This window comes from Lates calcarifer, linkage group LG12, assembly GCF_001640805.2.
Source record: "Lates calcarifer isolate ASB-BC8 linkage group LG12, TLL_Latcal_v3, whole genome shotgun sequence".
Taxonomy (NCBI): Eukaryota; Metazoa; Chordata; class Actinopteri; family Centropomidae; genus Lates; species Lates calcarifer.
The window spans coordinates 10,730,502-10,749,810 of record NC_066844.1 but is presented as its reverse complement, the minus strand read 5'-3'; the positions used below and the strand labels follow the sequence as shown (position 1 = coordinate 10,749,810).

The 19,309-nt window shown below is 40.3% G+C and overlaps 1 protein-coding gene across 2 annotated transcripts in view; it reads left to right on the top strand.

Moving 5' to 3' along the window:
• Positions 1-4,060: 4,060 nt before the first annotated feature.
• Positions 4,061-19,309, top strand: part of klhdc8a (kelch domain containing 8A) — a 34,056-nt gene continuing 18,807 nt past the window's right edge. The window contains exons 1-2 of one of the 2 annotated variants that reach the window (XR_001960107.2): positions 4,061-4,445; positions 6,105-6,166. The gene's annotated coding sequence lies outside the window, so the exon portion shown is untranslated. The remainder of the gene's footprint in view (positions 4,446-6,104; positions 6,167-19,309) is intronic. The other variant, XM_018667619.2, reaches the window with a different exon arrangement.

Below are 19,309 nucleotides of genomic sequence, written 5' to 3'. Positions count from 1 at the left end.
ATATATATGCCATTACTGAAAGCAACCACAGAAGCATTAGGCCAAACACATCACTTGTAACATTGGATCTGGTTTGATCCAGTAACAGAGATTACCTGAGGATGGAACGGGAACAGCAAACACTGGTGTCGACAATTTTTTTTTTTTTTTTTTTTTTTTTTTCTGAAGCTGACCATCAGTGGGTATTTGCTAAAGAGCACTGGAGCCAGTGACTTGTCAGGGATAGTTGGATCATCTTCTCTCATGCAATCCCATCATTAAACAGGTAAGTTGACCTATAAAGCATTTGCTCTACAGCTAAGGTTTGCGCAGTTTGAAAAAAAAAAAAAAAAGCTTGGCCCCATTACTGTTCTGGTTGACCTGGTATGAAACAAATCCTGCAGTAATAGTCTCTGGCATACCTCATACCTGTGCCAACTGCTATAAGCTGTAAGTTTTGCCAAGTAAAAACTGCTGGCTGTCGGCAGTTTGAGTCTCACTTGAATTATAGATGTATCAGTGGATTCCCTTCTCCCAGCCCGGTGTTCTGCTCCAATGGAAACATCAGTGATAGAGAGTGACATGTCGACAAGCCAATTATGTGGCTGGCCAGCTGTCATCGACAACAGTATCTCCGCGCTCATCTCTGTCTCTGACTCTGAAACTTCAGAGAGCCCCCACATGCAGTGACAGGAGACCACACAAATTCAAGGCTCTGAGAAAATAATAATGCAGTTGAAAAGGCATATTCAATGAGCTACAAAGTACAGATGTTCATTGAATGAGTAGCGCCACAACTGTGTGTGTGTGTGTGTGTGTGTGTGTGTGTGTGTGTGAGTGTGTGTCCAGACCTAAAAGAGAGAGAATGATGGTGCTGTAATCAGGCTAGGTCCCTGGAGGGCAGAGAGCAGTGCTGACAGCAAGTTGGTACCCATCTTCAGAGCTGGATTTCTGGGCCACATTCCCTCTGTCTAGCTTTTTAAAAAAATAGCACCGGGGTAAAGGATATGGAAGCACAGACACGAGGCAAAAAATGACCCAGGCAAAGAAAATAACGGGGTAGGGGCTTGATTTTTTAGAGGCACTGACAGCAGCACAAAAGCTGGACTGTCTATCAGGCAAAATCACACAGCCTAATTGACACAGTGTATATTCTGGACTTGGAATGATGTGTATGGGGATGATAGCAGCCATTATTTACAAGGCACAGATGCATAATTACAGAAACAGTAAAGCTGAGAAAAAAAGGGTTTGGGGTTGAACACACTGTGTATATGACTTTGTACCTTTTTAGGCTAATTATTAATCATAGTCACCACACGTTCACAGATGCAACGTAACCTCCAAGGAAACACAGTATTCACATAGAGAATAGTTATAATTTCTTCTTCAGTTTTCTTGTCCATTTGAACTGACAAGCTACAATTAGCTTCACACAAGCAAGCCGCAACTTCTCTATTTCTTGCAAATTTTACATGCTCTTTTCCCCCAAAAAAGAATTTCACATAAATGGTATTTAGTATTTCGAGATAGTAAAACATGTAAAAAAAAAAAAAAAAGTGTATTTTAGTGTATTTTGGCTGTGGTTGTGGGTAATGTAATCCATTCTGGCAGTTTGTAACCGAATGCAGCATAATCTGTACAACTTGTAATGAAATGTGTGTTGGCCTTGTACATTTATTAATCATTGCTTTCATAATGTTGTTCATTAATTCTTAATAAAGGCCTACTTTATCTTCCCCAGTCTCTGTTTCAATGAGGAGTTCTTTCTCATGACAATCAAGATTTCATTGTCACAGTTCCCAGAAAAGGGACCCAAGAGCATGAGTCAGGAGGCAGATGTAAAAGTAAAGAATTTTAACTTTGAAAAAACAAGAATGCAAAATACAAAATACAATCAGGCAAACAAAATACAAAGGCTCAGGCTGAATTAAAAAAAAAAAAAACAGGCAAGGTCAAGAATAGGATCAACACAGGCAGGCAAAGAACAGAGTGCTAGAAAACCTAAGGCACATGACACAAAAAATCTGTCAGAGAACAAGTGGAAATAGGACGAGGTGAGCAGGTAAGTGAAGAAAGCGAGCAGGTCAGGCTGACAGGTGGAAGCGGTAAGGTCTGAAATGACGGCAGAAAAAGAATATATATGTACTAATAACTGGAGTCAGTGAATGAAAGGATGAATGAGCAGACTGAAACTCCAAACCATGACACAGATATTTTTATAATCATTTAAAGAATAATTCACAGAAAGATATCAGAAGAAGATGCATTGCCATACAGTCAGGATATAATGTTACAAAAATATGCAAATGCACACAACAGCTAACACAAAAGACTTACAATGCGTCTTCCTGTTGAATATGACAACTAACCAGGTTGAAATCAGGTTTTCAGATTATCCCTGACTGGTTAATGTACGCTTTGTGCATGTAAACATCACGTCCTAGTTTCGGAAACCTGAATAAGCCTTTATGCCAGATTTGAACTAGAATAAGGAAGCTAGAGCATCAATAGAAGCCAGGATACTGTGGCACATAAACACCTTATTCATTTCACGGGTGTGCCCACAACTCAAGTTACTTTAGGTTATTAGCAAAGCAAAAAAATAAATGATGTAATGATGATGTACAAGCAGAAAAAAATTACATCTATAATATGGAGGATACATTTCACTGTTGCTCTCACAGATCACAAACCTGCATGATGTAGGCCCAGGGGGAAGACCCATATTAACATCATATCCTGAAAATGATCAAAAGCATGATAAACCTCAAAACCAGGATGCTGTGTGTAATGTAAATGCACTCAATCAAGTTCCAACAAATATGACAATTGTATAGAAAAAAACACATCCCTTTATTTGTCAAGATGTGTCCTACATTGTGTTACGTTGTCAAATTAGTCAGTAAAACTGAATTTTAGAATGAACTTCCAATCATAATGTATGTATGCAGATGCTGTTTTAACAGGTGCACTGCTAACTGCAGGTTGTTACTTTGTTACTCACTGGCTGGAATAAACATTGTTTTGTATTAGTTTTATCATTTTAAAACAGTATAGTCTGTCCTATATAGTCACAATTAATTATGACATTGAATTGCAGAGAAAAAGAATGTAGAAATGAGAGTGAGGAAGTGGATTTTTAACAGGTGCAGGATGCCCTCAAGCAAGGCATTGTAAGCTCCATCTGCTCCGACAGCAGCACTGAGGCTGCACTGGATACATGGTAATTTTAGGCACAGGCAGTCTACCAGTCTACTAGTCTAAAAGTATTTCATACTGATCGATAAACCCACTGCTCACACTGGACTACACACTGTCCTCTACACCTGATGCTGAGGCAGGCTGACTCTGTATTAAGGGCTGATGCTTATTGTCATATATATGAAACTTCTGGCTCTCACCTCTTTTGTGATCCTGTGGTTCACTTGCTCACACAGCTGTGTATGAATCATACAAAGATAGAGACCTGGTGTCTCAACTGACATGTAAGTTTTTGTCAATATGAATAAAAACAGAATAAGTAATAACAGAAACTTTTCACAGCAGACATTTTGACTTATAGCAGGAAAGGCACAGTTGAAACTTTACATTATCATTAACAAAGGCTCTATTCCAAGACACTGTCCCAGTGGGCCAGCATGTACAGAACAAACCCAACCCTGGACCTGACTCACCTAAATGGAATACAGTCTTGATGTAAAATTTGCATGCACCTGTGCTTTTCCTGCTCTGACATATCAAAATGTCTGCTGTGAAAAAGATCTATTGACAGACTGTATTATTGAGAAGAATAAAGTTGAATAATTGATTGAAAAGATAAACCCTGTCAATGTGCCTGTGTAGGCCCATGTCTGGCCTAGGACACCAAAATAATGGTCTGTACTGAAGGACAGGTCCAAAGAGGATTCTTATTCACCTGGATTTAGGTTTAATTATGTCAGTTCTCTTTATGACGTTATGCCTTTAAATTAATTTATTTCATAAATATGTGCTGGTATTACTGTAAGTTTAAACCAACTTAAAGACGAATAAATACACCCCTCAGTTCTTAACATAGCCTATATCTTTCAAATGCATGAAATAGTGTCAGTGGGCTCCGCTTAGCCAAATATAGGTTATCACAACACACCGACTCTCTCCATCTCTCTCTGGATTGTACCATCGCAGGGATGAATTTTAACTTGTGCGATGAAAGCAGGAGATGAATACTTCATCTGTGACCCACATAATGGCGATATATCAGGCTCGGTAAGCGGAGCCCTGTCGTTTTATTGCCCGCTCCTCCGCTGTGCGCTCCCCGCTGCTGCGGGAGCTTCTGCCAGCGGTCCTCGCCTCCCATCTTTCTCCGCCTGGGATCCGATTCATCTCCTTTCTCCATCTCTCCCCCCAGAAAGAGGAGAGGAAGGAGAAGGAGAAGCGGCGCAAACGAGAGCGAGAGAGAGGGGCATCAGAAACGGGTATAAGTAAGTACCTCGAGGGGCGATTAATGGGAATGCATGGCTCAGGAGCAGTTTAACGTGACTCTTGGCTCAGTTGAAAAGTAATGCTAGTACTTAAGCTAGCAGTATTTCGTTACACGTTACATTAGGCTACATGGTGGCTAGGAAACATCGAGAAAGTTAGTGTTTTCTACTCTAACTTCGGCTAGTTGATGAGACAAACGTACAGTTAAGCAAATTTTGTGATAAGGTTATTGTAGACTAATATTAAAACTATTCTTTAGAGAAGTAGACATTTGTTTTGCCTTACTGCTAGATGTGATTCTAATGAACACATTACATTAAATCCACACTCTACTATGAGGCCAACCACTTCAGAAGAAATACCATATAATGTAAATGTTGCTCATGTAATTAGCATTACCTAACACTGTGATAATCAACCGCCCGAAAGCCTTCATTACAAGATAAACAACAATTTAGTTGTCTGAATGGTTCTTCCCATTCTGAAGATCGTAGACCTATGGTAATTCAGTTAAACATTTTTAATCTCTCTCTCTCTCTCTCTCTCTCTCTTTCTCTCTCTCTCTCAGTGATGGAGATAAATGCTTGAAAATGATACCAGTGACCAGCGAGTAACACCACAGCTGTCCACTTTATTAGGTCCACCTAGCTAAAACTAATGCAGCCAAATGCAGCATCCCTGCATTATATTCTGCCTTCATGAAGCTTATAATGTTTAGTTTGCCTTTAAACTGTGCTGGAGAGGTATTTCTACTGTTTAGTATAACCTCATCGATATCAATGGGTTGCACAAAATATTAGAAACATCTATCAGTATCACCACAAATTTCATCAACCACTGAGATGAATCAGCAGCTTTCTGTATAGTTTTAAATAAACAAAAATGCCCTGGACATTATAACTCTCATATAGGCAGGATTTATTTCAGAGCTGTTGTAATAGATTTCATGTTTAAACTTGGTCTTCCTCATAAACTGGCAACTGAGTTGAAGTCCCTGTTTGAATATTACTGGATTGTTTACACCATTTGTCATAGTTCAGTAGTCTTTCCCCAACCCCTGGAATGATGATTGATGATGATGGATCTATTGTTACAGTCCTCGTGACAATGATGGCAGGGAATATGAAGACCATCTAGGCCTTATCTGAAAGGTCACTCACTCAATATTCACCGACACTTGTCTGTCTTCAGTCTGTCTAGGTTCAGGCTGAGCACAGATGTACAGGGGGAAGACTGACATTTCTATCTCTTCCTTCTCCCTTAGGGCGATTGTCACTGTCTTATATATTCACACTTTCTTCAAAAGTTGGACATTTTCAGCCTAACTTACAATTACATAACAAAAAAAGTGCTTCAGTGGTCCCTATCAACCAATGCTAGTGCCAATACAATACCTTAGGTCCTAAACCAATCCAAACTTATGCTTTTTGATATTTCACTTTGAAAAACAAGAGAAAGTCTGGTCAAAGAAGTAAAAACAACCTTTTTATTCCGTGCCAAGACAAAAACTATGATTCTATACCCAGCCTTAGTTGAGAACAGTGAAAGAAACAAACCAAAATAATGAGCCAAAATATGCTAAACAGCTGTGTAGAGCTGCAGTTGGGTGATAATTTTCAGCCTTGTAGAGATTTAGTGCTGTCTTCTCTGATTCACAGGTACCTGAATTGCAGTGAGGGGAAATCATCTGGGGTCTCCTTCCTGGGATTCCAACCTGAAGGTATAGTACTGTCATTAATTTTCTTTGAGATAGGAGAGCCTCACCCCCTCACCTCCTCTCCTCATACTTTCCTTTCCACTCCCCCCACCTCATCTGTTCTTCCTGCCCTCATCCTTTCTTGTTTCAAGCATTGATTACTTCCTTCCGCACACTCTCATAAATACCATTTTAGTCAAATGCTATGCATAGCGTGCAGCGGTTACATTAAATCGATGCGGCTCGATGCCGGCCCTGGTGTGACATTGGCCTGCTCATTTGCACATAAGACAAACTGAAGATGGAGCTCCTTTCTGTCAAAGGTAGTGGGAAGTTTAAAACTGATGTAAGGTGTGTGTCTTTCAGTCCAGTGCTTTTAGGATGATGGGCCATTTCTTTCTGACAAGGTGAATGACATTTTAAGATTTTGAACTGACAGCAGTGTTGCAAAGTAACAGTTTGATTGACAACTGGTGACACATGCTTTGTATTGTTTCGTCCTAGTACTAAACTGTGAATTACATAAGTTTCTTGTACACTATGGTGCCCTGTTTACATTTTGTCTACTTTATAGCAGTGGCAGGCAATAGTAGCCTGTGGGGCTGCAATAAAAATATACCAGATAGATAATATGAAAAAAACACATGTTTAGCCCACTTTGCCTCAACAACCTTGTTTTATCGCAAACACAAATGCATGACAGTATAGTAGAAATGGTGTGCAGGAAAAACAACAGTACTTTCATTCAGCCGTAAATGAAATAGGCCACTGTTTGTCGTGCATGGATGAATTAGAAATTGACAACTCTAGTCTCGTCTTGTAGAGCAACGCAAAGCATATAGTCAAGTGTATGAATTATTTTTTGTCAAATTCAATTCAATTCAATTCAGTTTTATTTATATAGCACCATATCACAACAAAAGTCATCTCAAGGCACTTTTCATATAGAGCAGGTCTAGACCATACTCTTTAAAATAGGTAATTACAGAGAGAGACCCAACAAATCCCACCATGAGCAATCACTAGGCGACAGTGGCAAGGAAAAACTTCCTTTTAAGAGGCAGAAACCTCGAGCAGAACCGGACTCAGGGTGGGCGGCCATCTGCCTCGACCGGTTGGGTTAAGAGGGAGAATGAAATGAAATTTGACGTGCCCTGCTTTAACTCTGCCCTTGGATCCCATAACAAACTGTTCATAAATTGATTTAATTCTTCAGGTAATTAAAAGAAATAAACAGACAAGATTTAGAATAGAGTGTAGAATGTTGCTCCACCCAAAATAATCAATGCTGAATTAACTGTCCCTTAACTCCTTGACCCCTGCAGCTTTAAGAGTAAATATTCTGAAAAAAATATGGGATTATATTTGTGAAACATGATTAATTGAATAGATTTCTGATGGTTCCTTACATATGGGGATGACAGTAAACCCAAATTCACACTAAACTACTCAAATGAGTAGTAGTGGTTGTAATGAGGTAGCAGTCAGTTAAAACTTCTATGGAAAATATGGTACAGACCCGTTTTTCTAGCAGGGACTTCTTGTTTGTACAGAGAACTAAACTGGAGGGTTGGAGTCGCTGTGCATGCCTTTGATATTTTTTGATTGCTCAGCAGGTCCAAAAATAGGCCAGCTATAACTAATAACAGAACACAGTGACAAACTTTAATTTGGTTAGTCCTAGCGTCTTGCTTTCACTCAACACTTTGCACACTAAAATGTTAGCATGTAGTACTGGTGCTAGAGATATACAGAGACACATAACTTTGGATTTTGTCTTCTTGTTGCTTAACAGTGCCAGTGTTTTCATACCAGACTGAAGCCTAACAGCCTGGTTACTGTGTATCTGTAGGACAAGTAGATAAAAACAGCCTGCCTGCTGTTAAGCCCCAGAATACACTGACCAGATCTCCTGCTGTCTTACGATCCATACAGAGAGGAGGGAATCACACATTTTATGTACTCCAACAATTCCTTTAACCATAAACACATCGTCTCCCCTTAAACTAACTTGCTTATAGACACAAAGCCTGAGAGAAAAATGCCCTCACTATGCACAAATGCTCTCGCTCTGACAGTCAACCACTCAAATCTTAAAAGGGTAGGAGTACTGGAGACACACACTGACACACATAAAAGTATGGTGCAGTGAGGGAACTGTTAGGGAGTTAATTCCAATTCTGCTGACAGTAGATAGGTCTTACCATTCTCTCTCTCTATCACATAGTAATTACTTATAAGGCCACAGGGATTATGATGTCCCCAACTCCCCTCTGTAATAGAGCTAGTGCTCCATATAACCCTTTAGCTTTGCTACCCAGTCTCTATCACCCCCCTCATTAAGCTGTTCCTCCCTCTCATTATCCTCTCCATGTAATATCCTCCATCCATTAACTTAGCCCACTTCTCCCACTCCTCACCATTACTGCCCCTCCCCTTTCTGCCTCTCCTCCATCTTTCCTGCCTTACTTGCGCTTCTTCCTCCTCTGCTCTTTTCTCCACTCAAGCCTTCACAGGACTGCCACACTGGATCAGCTCACTCTAATTTGACTCCTACACAGCAGTCAGTGAAAGGGAGCAGAACCACTATGCCCTGAATATATGAGCATTTGAACTGGGGAGGGGGTTGTGCTTCAGGGACACAATACAGTACAGTGGAAATTCAATATACATTGTCCTTATGCAACTAGGCATGTTCTTTGGTGCAGGCACGTCACGTCCATGCATACATCAGGCATTCTTTTCTCAGCTCTACTAATGTTTGCTTTCGCCTAAGTGCCAGTGTCTATTTCCGTCTCGTCTCCATGGCTCCTAGTACAGCAAGATGCAAAATGTAACCACAGCTACTGATAAGGTTTTCTATGGCTTCAACTCCTTCCAGCTCTCAGATGAAAACTTAAGATGTTTGCGCATCTGTGCATGTTTTTTTTTTCAAAAGGTGATTAAACTTTGATCCTTAATTTGGTGATCATCGTAGATATATATAGATATAGATATAGATATATGCACAGTATATAGATATGGACAATCTTTATATATATATATATATATATATATATATATATATATATATATATATATATATATACTGCGTATATAAACAATTATGTTTTTAATGTTTTAGTAGATCGAGGAATAGGTATCTGCTGCTTTTCGTAGTGCAGTCAGGGACTCAATTCATATTTCACAAAAAGCAAACAAATGTAGTCAGTTTCCCGTGTCTGACTTCATATTTGCTGGTGCTTTAATGAGCAGTTTCACAGTATTCCTCAGCAGATGGATTTTTCCTATGTGTCTGTGAGACATCTCACATGTCGTCACGTGGCCTAAGCATGGAACTTTTTCCTCCTGATATTTCTCTGGCTATCCATTGACTTCTGGTCGATGACCTTTGGCCTCTTCCCAGTGGATGTTTGGAGCTGTTTTCACACAGCTGATGTCTGTTTTCCAGTCTCTTGTCCAGGATCTTTGCTGTTTAACGATGTAGTGTGCCCCACATCTGTTGCATGTGATGTCATGATGATGTCATGAGCCATGCCATTCTTCCTCTCAGGGGGAGCGTTATTCTCAGGGTGAGCCAGCAAAGATCTAAGGATCTTGAATGGGTTGTGATAAGTGTTGTGACTTGAAGATTCTGGCTAGTTGCCCTGACAGCCCAGCCATGTAAAGACATCTCATTCTGATGTTTCTAGTGGTCCCCAGTGTCTGTTCTGGTTTAAGTTTGGGTAGGATTCTCATCATCCACCACTTGTACCCAATGGCCCATATTTCCCCTCTGACACACTACGTCACCCTCTCTCTGTCCTCTGTTCTCACTGACAAGATTTTCTTCTCTGTTTGGGAGGCTGACGGACAGATCTCCTTAACAATCTGCCACGATCACATTACATCACGTGGTTGTTTACTCTCGTCCTGTTTGGATTGTGCTGCCTGACACAGCAGCAGACCCTTGGAAGTTTGTCTGAACACACCACTCTCTCCCTGCACTGTACTAATTAGGGCTCAAGAACTACTTGTTTAACATTACTGATGTCACCATCTTGCAGATGATTACAATGAGCTCCTCAGCCAAGTGCCAACTTAATGTTAATGTTTGCCCCTTGTGCTTCTGTTTTCTTTATGCTAAGATAATTAAAAAAAAGAAAAAAGAAAGAAAACACGAGTTTTACTAGCTAATATCAAAGCAAAGCAATGGGAGTGACTGGCATTTCTGAATAGCCCAACCTATTACTGTAAATAATAATATATGGAGACAAGTGCCATAACCTTTAAAACTGAGCAAAACCAGTTTGGTATTCAAATGGTTAAGCAGGATGTCACACTTGAGATAGCTTGTGTGAAAATGCAATGCAGTGTCAAAACCTCTCTTAATGCAAAAAGAGCTTATCATTACATACAGTAACCATGTTGTTGACTAGAAAATCACCTCCTATGGATTTATGTGAGCTTTTAAAGTAAGGTAAATCTTCAAATAGAACTGGCAGGTAATCCCAGATTAGGTTTATTTTCCAGTCTTTTTACAGACTGAAAGATGGTCAGTGTGTTCATGTAATGAGCTGATAAAGTGACATGGAAACCAGGGCTGGAGAAAGAAATAGGGGCTCTATTCTTTTCCTCTTCGACATGACGGCACTCTCGAGTTGCTACGGCGACAGTGTTCCCACTTTTACAGCATCTGTCAGCTGAACACACAGAGACACACGAATAAAAGGCACACAGAAACACATAAGGACAGCCACGCCAAGCCAGAAGAGGGGAAGCAGAGTGAGTCGTTTGCCTTTTAAAGGCAGATAAGAGAAACGCCAACTGCTCCACAACAGCCTCAGCCAACAAACAGCCACAACTGATTTAGTCTCAGCTCTCTCATTATAGAACCTGGACCCTGTGCTGCCAGATTTAGCCTGCTAATTTACTTCATCAGTACCAACACAAACACAGGAACAGCTGGGCTGGAGCGTTTTGCCATTTCAATCTTGTGTAAAATATGTAAATGACAACATTCACAGTGAGGTGGCCAGCAGCAGCATCAGAGCTAAAAGAAACGCCGGTGACAGCAGCAGGTAATATCGGTGCTTCAGGATTGTGGCACCATTATTAGTCTGCATTGTTACTTCTCCCCATAGAGTCCACTTGTCCGTTGAAGGTGATTTATTATAGATAGTGTTTATGTGTGCACAATAGAGATAAGATTAGCGGAGGGAGCAACCATTGGCTCTGTTTGCTCTCTGGAGGCTGAGGGATGCCGTCTCTCCCTTTGGCCTATTGATCCAGAGGTCAGCTCAGAGTCAGAGGAGAGTCTTGGTTGAACGATTTTGTGCAGCCTACAAACCGTCAGACTTTAGCTTTGTGCTCTGCTCTGTTAAGGCAGCACATTCACCTAATCCTGTCTGAACTGGTAGATCAGTCCGAGCTGAGCAGCCAGGTAAACCAGAGCTTCGTCCAATCTTGGAGCTCACCAGTGGTAGGATGTCTGCAGCCACTGCTGGCTGGTGGTGATTCAGTCGGCTGAGAGGAGCTGAGCTGTAGCTCTGTCAGCCAGTGAGCCTGAATATGTTCACACTGGAATTTTCTGTATGTTCACATGTTGAGGAAGAGCTCTCGTGCCTTGAGGTGTTACAGCTAAGAGGCAGTCTAAATGTCATGTATTGTGTGGGGCTGAAGTGAAGTAGAGAAAATAAGGGCTGCTGTCCTGAAAATCCTCCCCTGCTTTGTCTCCATCTTTAGTGCTTACCTCATTTTATTGTGGTGTTATTGCTGTGCCCTCTGCTGAGATCACCTGTCAATAATACTATGTGGGTAGTGCTTCTTTTTCTTTGCATTTTCTTCAGAAGACATTTTAGCTTCTTTAGGTTTCTTTACTTTGGAGCCCTCACTCTCAGTTCTCCTTCTATAAAATCCAAAGAAGCCAGAAACATTTTTGTCTTTTAGAAAAACCCAACCTGACTCTACATCTTTGGAATAATATTTTAAGTACAGAAGCTTTTAGAGTCTGGCTGTTGCGGTGCTGCATTTGAATGACATGGGAATATATAACACTGCTGTTTCATCAAGCTGCAAAATGTGACAGTTTTTTGTTATTCACAGATGCATGTCCATAACTGTGAGTTAAAGTTCCTTGTGGCTTTATTTACACCTAACACGTCACACACACACACACACACACACGTTTACACAAAGAGATGACACTGCTGCAGTATTTGGCACTTTTTGTCTGAGAGGGAGCAGAGAGAAAGAACAGTGTTGTGAAAACAGTGTGAAATAATTATATGATGGAGCAAAAGCGTTCTTCTTCTGTTCTTTCACTGGCAGTGTTGAAGTATCTTGAGCATAAGGGACACTACTGCTTTTCATAGTAAATCCCCTAATATGTTTTCTCATCAGTTTCATCATTTTAGCTGCTATTAGGTAGAGAGTTCTGCTGCTTACTTAATAATGTCAGACAGTGCATGACAGATGACAAGATGTTGAGCTGGGGCCCTCATTTGATCACCATTTGCTTACATTCTGCATGTGAGTAGTTTTGTTGGATATTTATTAATTCTTCCATGGAGCTGGCTTGGTGCATGTTTCACTTTTGTCAAGCTACGGACTTTACTTTAGTTTGAGGGCATTCAATTTAGACTTGTGCCATGTTGAGTGATACGGAGTGATGCAGAGATGTTACTAGGTCTGACCTAGTAAGATTGCTATTGTAATATTTACATGTTAAAGACATAACACCAACATTTTAGACATGAGACCAACATGTTCAATTGTCATCACGTTTACATAAAGACATGCTTGTCAGAGATTGGCTTTAAAGTATGGTTCTGGTCTTTTTCATTCATCCATTAGCTATACCCACTTATCCTTGAGGGTTGTGGGGAGTTTGGAGCCGATCCTAGCAACAATATGGTCGCTTGATTCGCATGAGATAGTCTTATCAAAGTAAATTTCCACTGTACTAGAAAAAAGATGCTGATATTAAACAGGAAAGATATCAAATGCATAGTCTTTGAATTTCATTCTTCTTTATTAATTATTATCACAGATATCTATTTAAAATATATCTGCAACTCTAAGAATTGTGGTTGCAGAAGAACATTGAAGAATAAGGCAGCGTTTCTGTGACTGAACTTGGAAGTCAGAGTTAACACGTTTTTTTTTTTTTATAAACTACAGTGAGTTCATTGGCTAAGCATAAAGTTTATTTTATTTTACTATAGTAATCTAAATGCAGTATGAATTAAGCAGAATCAGTGTACATTTATCTCAATGGCTAAACTTCATTCAAGTGTGATTATGCTTACAGTGTGTTTGCCTGATGTCTTTGTCACTTAGACCATGTTATGTTGGTATGCTGTTTGCAGTGGTATGGTACAGACCTTTATCCCTAGAGCTCCCCCCCTAAAAGTTGACAATTCAATGCATCTCTCGGGAAGATCCTGATTGACACTTCCAAAATGTCAGCTAACAACTTGTTGAACTTTTTTTAGCTGCCTCACCTTTCACACACACAGCAACACAAGAGCAACAGTCTGTCAGGCTATAAACTTTACAACCAAGTCTCATATTAAAATGACAGTACTACAAAACTAGCTTGTTGAGTCGTACTGACCAGCCAAAATTCATCAGCTGACAAAATTCTAAGTCAGGTTCAGCCCTATATATCACAACAGACATTTTGAGACTTATCAGGAAAAGCACTGATTCAACTGATAACTACAGAAGTGGCTCATTTCCATTAACATTATATCACATTACATTAATTTGGCAGTGCTAGAGTTAGATATCATCACAAAGCATAAGCACAAGCATGATACGTGCTTAAAGATAGAGGCTTGACTAAGATGAGCAACCACAGGATTCTCTGAGCAATGGGACTGCTAAACATCCAGAGGCAGAGTGACCACAGTGGTCACACTGGGCTGTAGGGTTTGACCATGGTTTGGAGGTAGGCAAGTACCAGAGTTATGAACTGGATGCAAGCAGCAACAGGGAGCCATTGTTGTGAATGGAGAGGAGGTGTGGTGTTGGAAAACAAACACCTGGATGAGCACACGGGTAGTCTCTCCTGGTGAGGAGGGGATGTTCCCTTCTGATATTGTAAAGGGGGAATCAACAGGGGGTCACAATTTCTTTTTTCACATAGCAAAGTAATGAATAACAATTATTTATATAAAAATGTCCCAGATTATTTACACAGAAGCTTATAGTGATAAACAAGAAGTGCTGTGTTTTCACTTTCCAGCATATCTTTACTTTGCGAAGAGATTTTGTTGCTCCCAAAGTTAAATGAATCTATATCAATAGCAGGTTGTTGCCATGAAGTAGCTGGCCTCTGTTGAACTTTACCAGATAAGACTTGTTTGAGCCAAAACAAAAGTGATTGTATCAGAGTCAGGGAGGTGGAACTGCTATTGAAGCTCTGGGGGAAGAATTCAGGATTGTTTGAACCAGGCCAGTGTGAAAAGCTGTTCATCTGATAAAGCTCAGGCACCTTCCTCTGCATTTTTATACACCTCTACATACACACTCCTAGATAAGTGCAGACACTTGCACGCATGCATGCACCCACTAACAAATTTTGGCAACTTTGGTGGTGTACTGTAGTCAGCTACAGACTGCAGCACAGATGCGCTATTTGAATACTGCAGACTAATTAAATACAAGTCAATAAATGATCCCTTGCTGAACTGCCTACACCCAGAGAGAGAGAGAGAGAGAGAGAGAGAGTACAAGGACGGTCAGTTGTAGACCAGAATAAAGCACACCAGGCATTTTATCTGACCTCTAAATAATGAAAAATAGGTTACTGCACTAAAAACAACCTGGTGTAGGAGGTTATTGAAGTCTTTTCCCAAATCACAGCCCAACCTGTATGAGAGACTTGAAAGCAGGATTAAAGGAGAGATACATGGAAGGAGGATGTTTTTTTAAAAAAAAGCAAGTTAAAGATTGCTGCTGTATTTGTAATGTGGTGGTAAAAGCAGTTGGCAAGATTATACTCCTTTTTCATCCTTAATTTCAAACCTCAGTGTATTGTCGAACACCATGATGCCCATGAATTTGTTTACTGGTCGTTTTCAGCATTTGTACCTGCAGATTATCCTGTAAAAACAAGCGCAAACAAACATTTTAATGCAGTTTTGGCAGTTTTGGGTTTTCACATACTCAGACCACTGTTTACTGCAAACAAAAGTGCAAACAGACTTCAACTTTCAACGTCCCTGGGGGAAACCAGAGGAATTTTTAACTTTTGCAAATGCAACAACTGTAATTGTTTTGGAGGTTTGGTGTGGATACATGTAACATTTTCATTAGTTTCACTCCCTTTAATGTCATAATGGAAAGGTAGGATGGGCTAAGATGCTAGGCTATGAAATTGGCTACATGGTTAGCTAACTAGATAATATAGCAAACAAGAACCAACTAGGGAGCAATATAGCAACAAGTCAACTCTCAACAGACTCAATCCATCACTGCACTGTTGTCATTTATCATTCAGTCTGGTACATGACTGAAAGGTAAGCAACTAGAGCTGGCGAGTTACCTTGCTAACATAGTATAGCGACAGGCTCGACTGACATGACAGTTGTCAAGGACAGGGCTATGTTATAGTTATATTCAATGTATAACATAATGGGTAATTGTTTATTAACATTCCAGCTGTGTATTTCACAAACTAGATAGCGACATACTGCAAGGACACTGCTTGACTCCGCACCACTGCTTGCTCAGCTGTGGAGCGCAGTCTGCCTCATGTGGTACAGACAGTTCTGAGAGTATAGAGTGCTGCAGGGGTAAGTGATGAAATCTGGAAATAAGAGCATTTTTGCACTTCCAGTTCCCTCGTCCCGAAGTTGCTGGGGTTTTTTAAATGGGTATGTCAGTGTATCCCCTTGGTTGTAAAAATTGGACAGTTTGTTAATAACACAATTCAAAAACTTTATGGAGAGCTGATAGTGCTTTGGTCAGGACTAACCTCCCTGCCATCAGCAGCTGCTACCGTCCTCACCACTGCCACTAGATTGCATGCATTAAAAAAAAACAAAAAAATCAATGACAGTTTGACCCGACGTTCAATGATATGAAAATTTCATGTCACGAATATTCTGGCCAAAATAATTGCGATTAATGATATTATCGCAGTAATCAGGAAAATATGCTTTAAACTCTTCAAATGGCTCCAAAACACACTGAAATTACTTTACATTTTGGTAAGAAACAAACATTTTTGCTGCATCACAGATAGGTAAACATCCTTTTTAGTGAAAAACAATCAAACAATCTTTAGGTAATTATAAATCATGAGGTCCCCCTTCAAAAGTAAGGGATAGGCAAATAAGTACATGGATTTTCTGTCAAAGTAAATAAATTCTAATTGATGTGAGTGACTGTGATAGGCCAATATTGGCCAGTAACACTGGTGACCGATGAAGCAGTCAGGCTCTATTTTTTCTTAATTGCAAAAATTTGTTGTTCACCCCTACATATGTATTTATATTTGTTCACTAGTGATTACACTTCTGCACAGTTTGAGGAATTTAAAGGCTCTACACTGTGTTCAGACTATTGACAAATTGTGTTTTTGTGTTCCAGTGTATAGGTCTGCCTTGTGTGTGTGTGTGTGTGTGTGTGTGAGTGATCATGTCAGCTGTGGTTGTTCAGGCATCATGTAACTATCTGCATTGGTTTCTATGGCAACGACCTGAATGTGTGTATGTATGCTAACTGGTGTAATTGGTGTAATGGTGAGCGAAGAAGAATGATACGCAGAATTCAACTATGTTTGCTTGTGCTGCAAGTGATGGATGGACAGCTTTAAAAGAGGCTGAGTGGCTGAGAGTGCTTTTTTGCCTTACCTTGTTTTGGCTCTTAAGTAGGGTTCGTCTGAGCTGGTGTAATCACTCAAACTCTGATGTGGATCAACAAGGACCACTTGAGAAAGTGGGTCTTGGTCTGCTTGGTAGTGCAGTTTTATGCATGATTTCAAAAGCTAAGCTACAGATCTGCTGGTCGTGAGCTGTTCAGGAAGCGATTTTACAACTGACTGGTAAGCTCTCTTCTTTCTAACTCTACTCCTCCAGAAGTTTTTCACTTTCACACTTCACCCAGACAATTTAGTAGAATTCATACAGCTCTCTTTAGGTCCACAAAAGACTTTATGCAACTTTTTCTTTACATTCATTCAGTGGTACTCCCCAAGACCTCTAAACAAACTTAGATGTATAAAATTGGTGGTGTTCCCCTTAAACTCCAAGTAATAAATCACAAAATTAGACTTGGTTCTGATTATCTGCGATTTCTAAACAATTGACTGAACTCATTTGAGTCAGGTGAGTTTGTAGCATTTGAAAATCCCCTCAGATTCTTTCAGTTTAGCTAGTTCAATAAAACTTTAACTAAACCTGTATTTGGAAATTCTTATTCATATATATCTGAAGACAGCATCATCAAAAATGAATAATATGAGACTATAAATGTGAGCGTTTCAATCTGATTCCCTAACGTGAGTCTTTCCTGGGGAAGAGTAATGCTGGATTTCTTCCTTCCAGGTCTGATTAATAAGGGATTAACTCACATGGTGGTGCAGTTGGAATCAGTTTAGTCTTCTCAAATATTCCAATTTGTTGTATCAAATGTTATTACTGGCTGGATTTGTGTCTTGGCTTCAGGTTAGCTTTTGCAATCTCAGTATTTGCATATTCATGTGTCTAAGGTCCATGAGCAGAAGAACCAACAGACTGAGCTCAGATGTTCCTCCTCCACTACAACCTGTTTATCATAAATGATGGTTATTGTCATTCAGACTTGGATGGAGGGTTGATCAGACACTAATCAATGATAAGACATGATATGAAATTAACATACACTTCATTATGCTTCATTAAGTGAATGAAGCTTTCTATGGCTTTACATTTAGAGATGGTCCCTGCACGGAGGGAGCGAGGGGAGAGTAACTAGAGAGTAACAGCCTAATTAAAAGTTTCAAGTTGGAGGCATGCTGATTGTAAATGACTTTAGATGATGCTGGTGGGCTTACTGTTGATCTCAAGCTGTTCATGCAGTTAATTAAAAAAAACGACGTGGCGAACCAAATCGGTTACAGATTGCAATTAATGCACTCTGTGAGCCGGGCCGGGAGAGAACTATCCTGCCTCGTTAGCAAGTGCACGCCTGCCGGGGTCAGCCTATCAGAGAGCAACTGCTTTTATTTGTTTTTCATCCTTTTTCATAAGCCATTATTAACAGCAAACCAAGCGATAAGCAATCATGTGCAAAAAAACAAAAAAAAACAAAAGCTGCGCCTCATGGGAAAAGCTTAACTGTTGCTAGGCAACCTACAGGCGCACTCTCAAATGGGGGAGATTTTATGTTGAAGGACAGTCCTCTCTTTATCTTCACCCTCTGTCCTTTATTCCTCGGTCTGTGAGATGATCAAAGGTATGACAGGTAGATAAAGCGTGGCAGTAAAACGGAGGGAGACTGGGAATGATGGGGAGAAAAAGGGGAAGGGGTGGGGGTTTGGAAGGCAGGAGGACATGCATTATAAAGAGATGTGAAGCTTTAAAGGATAAACTGCTGAGAGACTGTGTTAAATCACAGCTGGATGATTTAACAGCAGTCACATTTACACTTAAATTTACTCTCTTTGACCTCCTCAAAACACACCTGACTTTGGCAGTAGTGTTATTCCTCCCTGTGTTAGACAGGGTGTATTTCAGGTGATGTGCTCTGTGATGTAGTCAGAATTTGGTTTGCAGCACATCATCAGTTTATTCTGGATGCTTCCTCCCCCGTTCCTCGCTGGAAACCGTACACAGGCAGGAGAAGTCGGTTACACGCAGGAAACAGAAAGCTCCTGAGGGATGACACAGGATAAAAACAACAGCAGCGCCCGGCATCACAATGACAAGGAAGGAAACTTAAACATGAGAGATGCCGCTTCAGTTGAGCTCCACTAGACTACAGCTGCTACTCATCTGAGGCAAGCATGGAGGAGGATGTTTAGATTCAGTCACAGTACACCCTAGGCAGTGATGCATTGTTGAAAGGAGAGGTGGGTAAACTGGAACTTGAAGTCAGAGATCATCGTACTGGGAAAGTCTTTCAAGAGAAGCATGTTGCTTTTTTGTCATTGTGACATGACAGTCCAGTATGTTCACCAAGCAGTTAGTACATCCT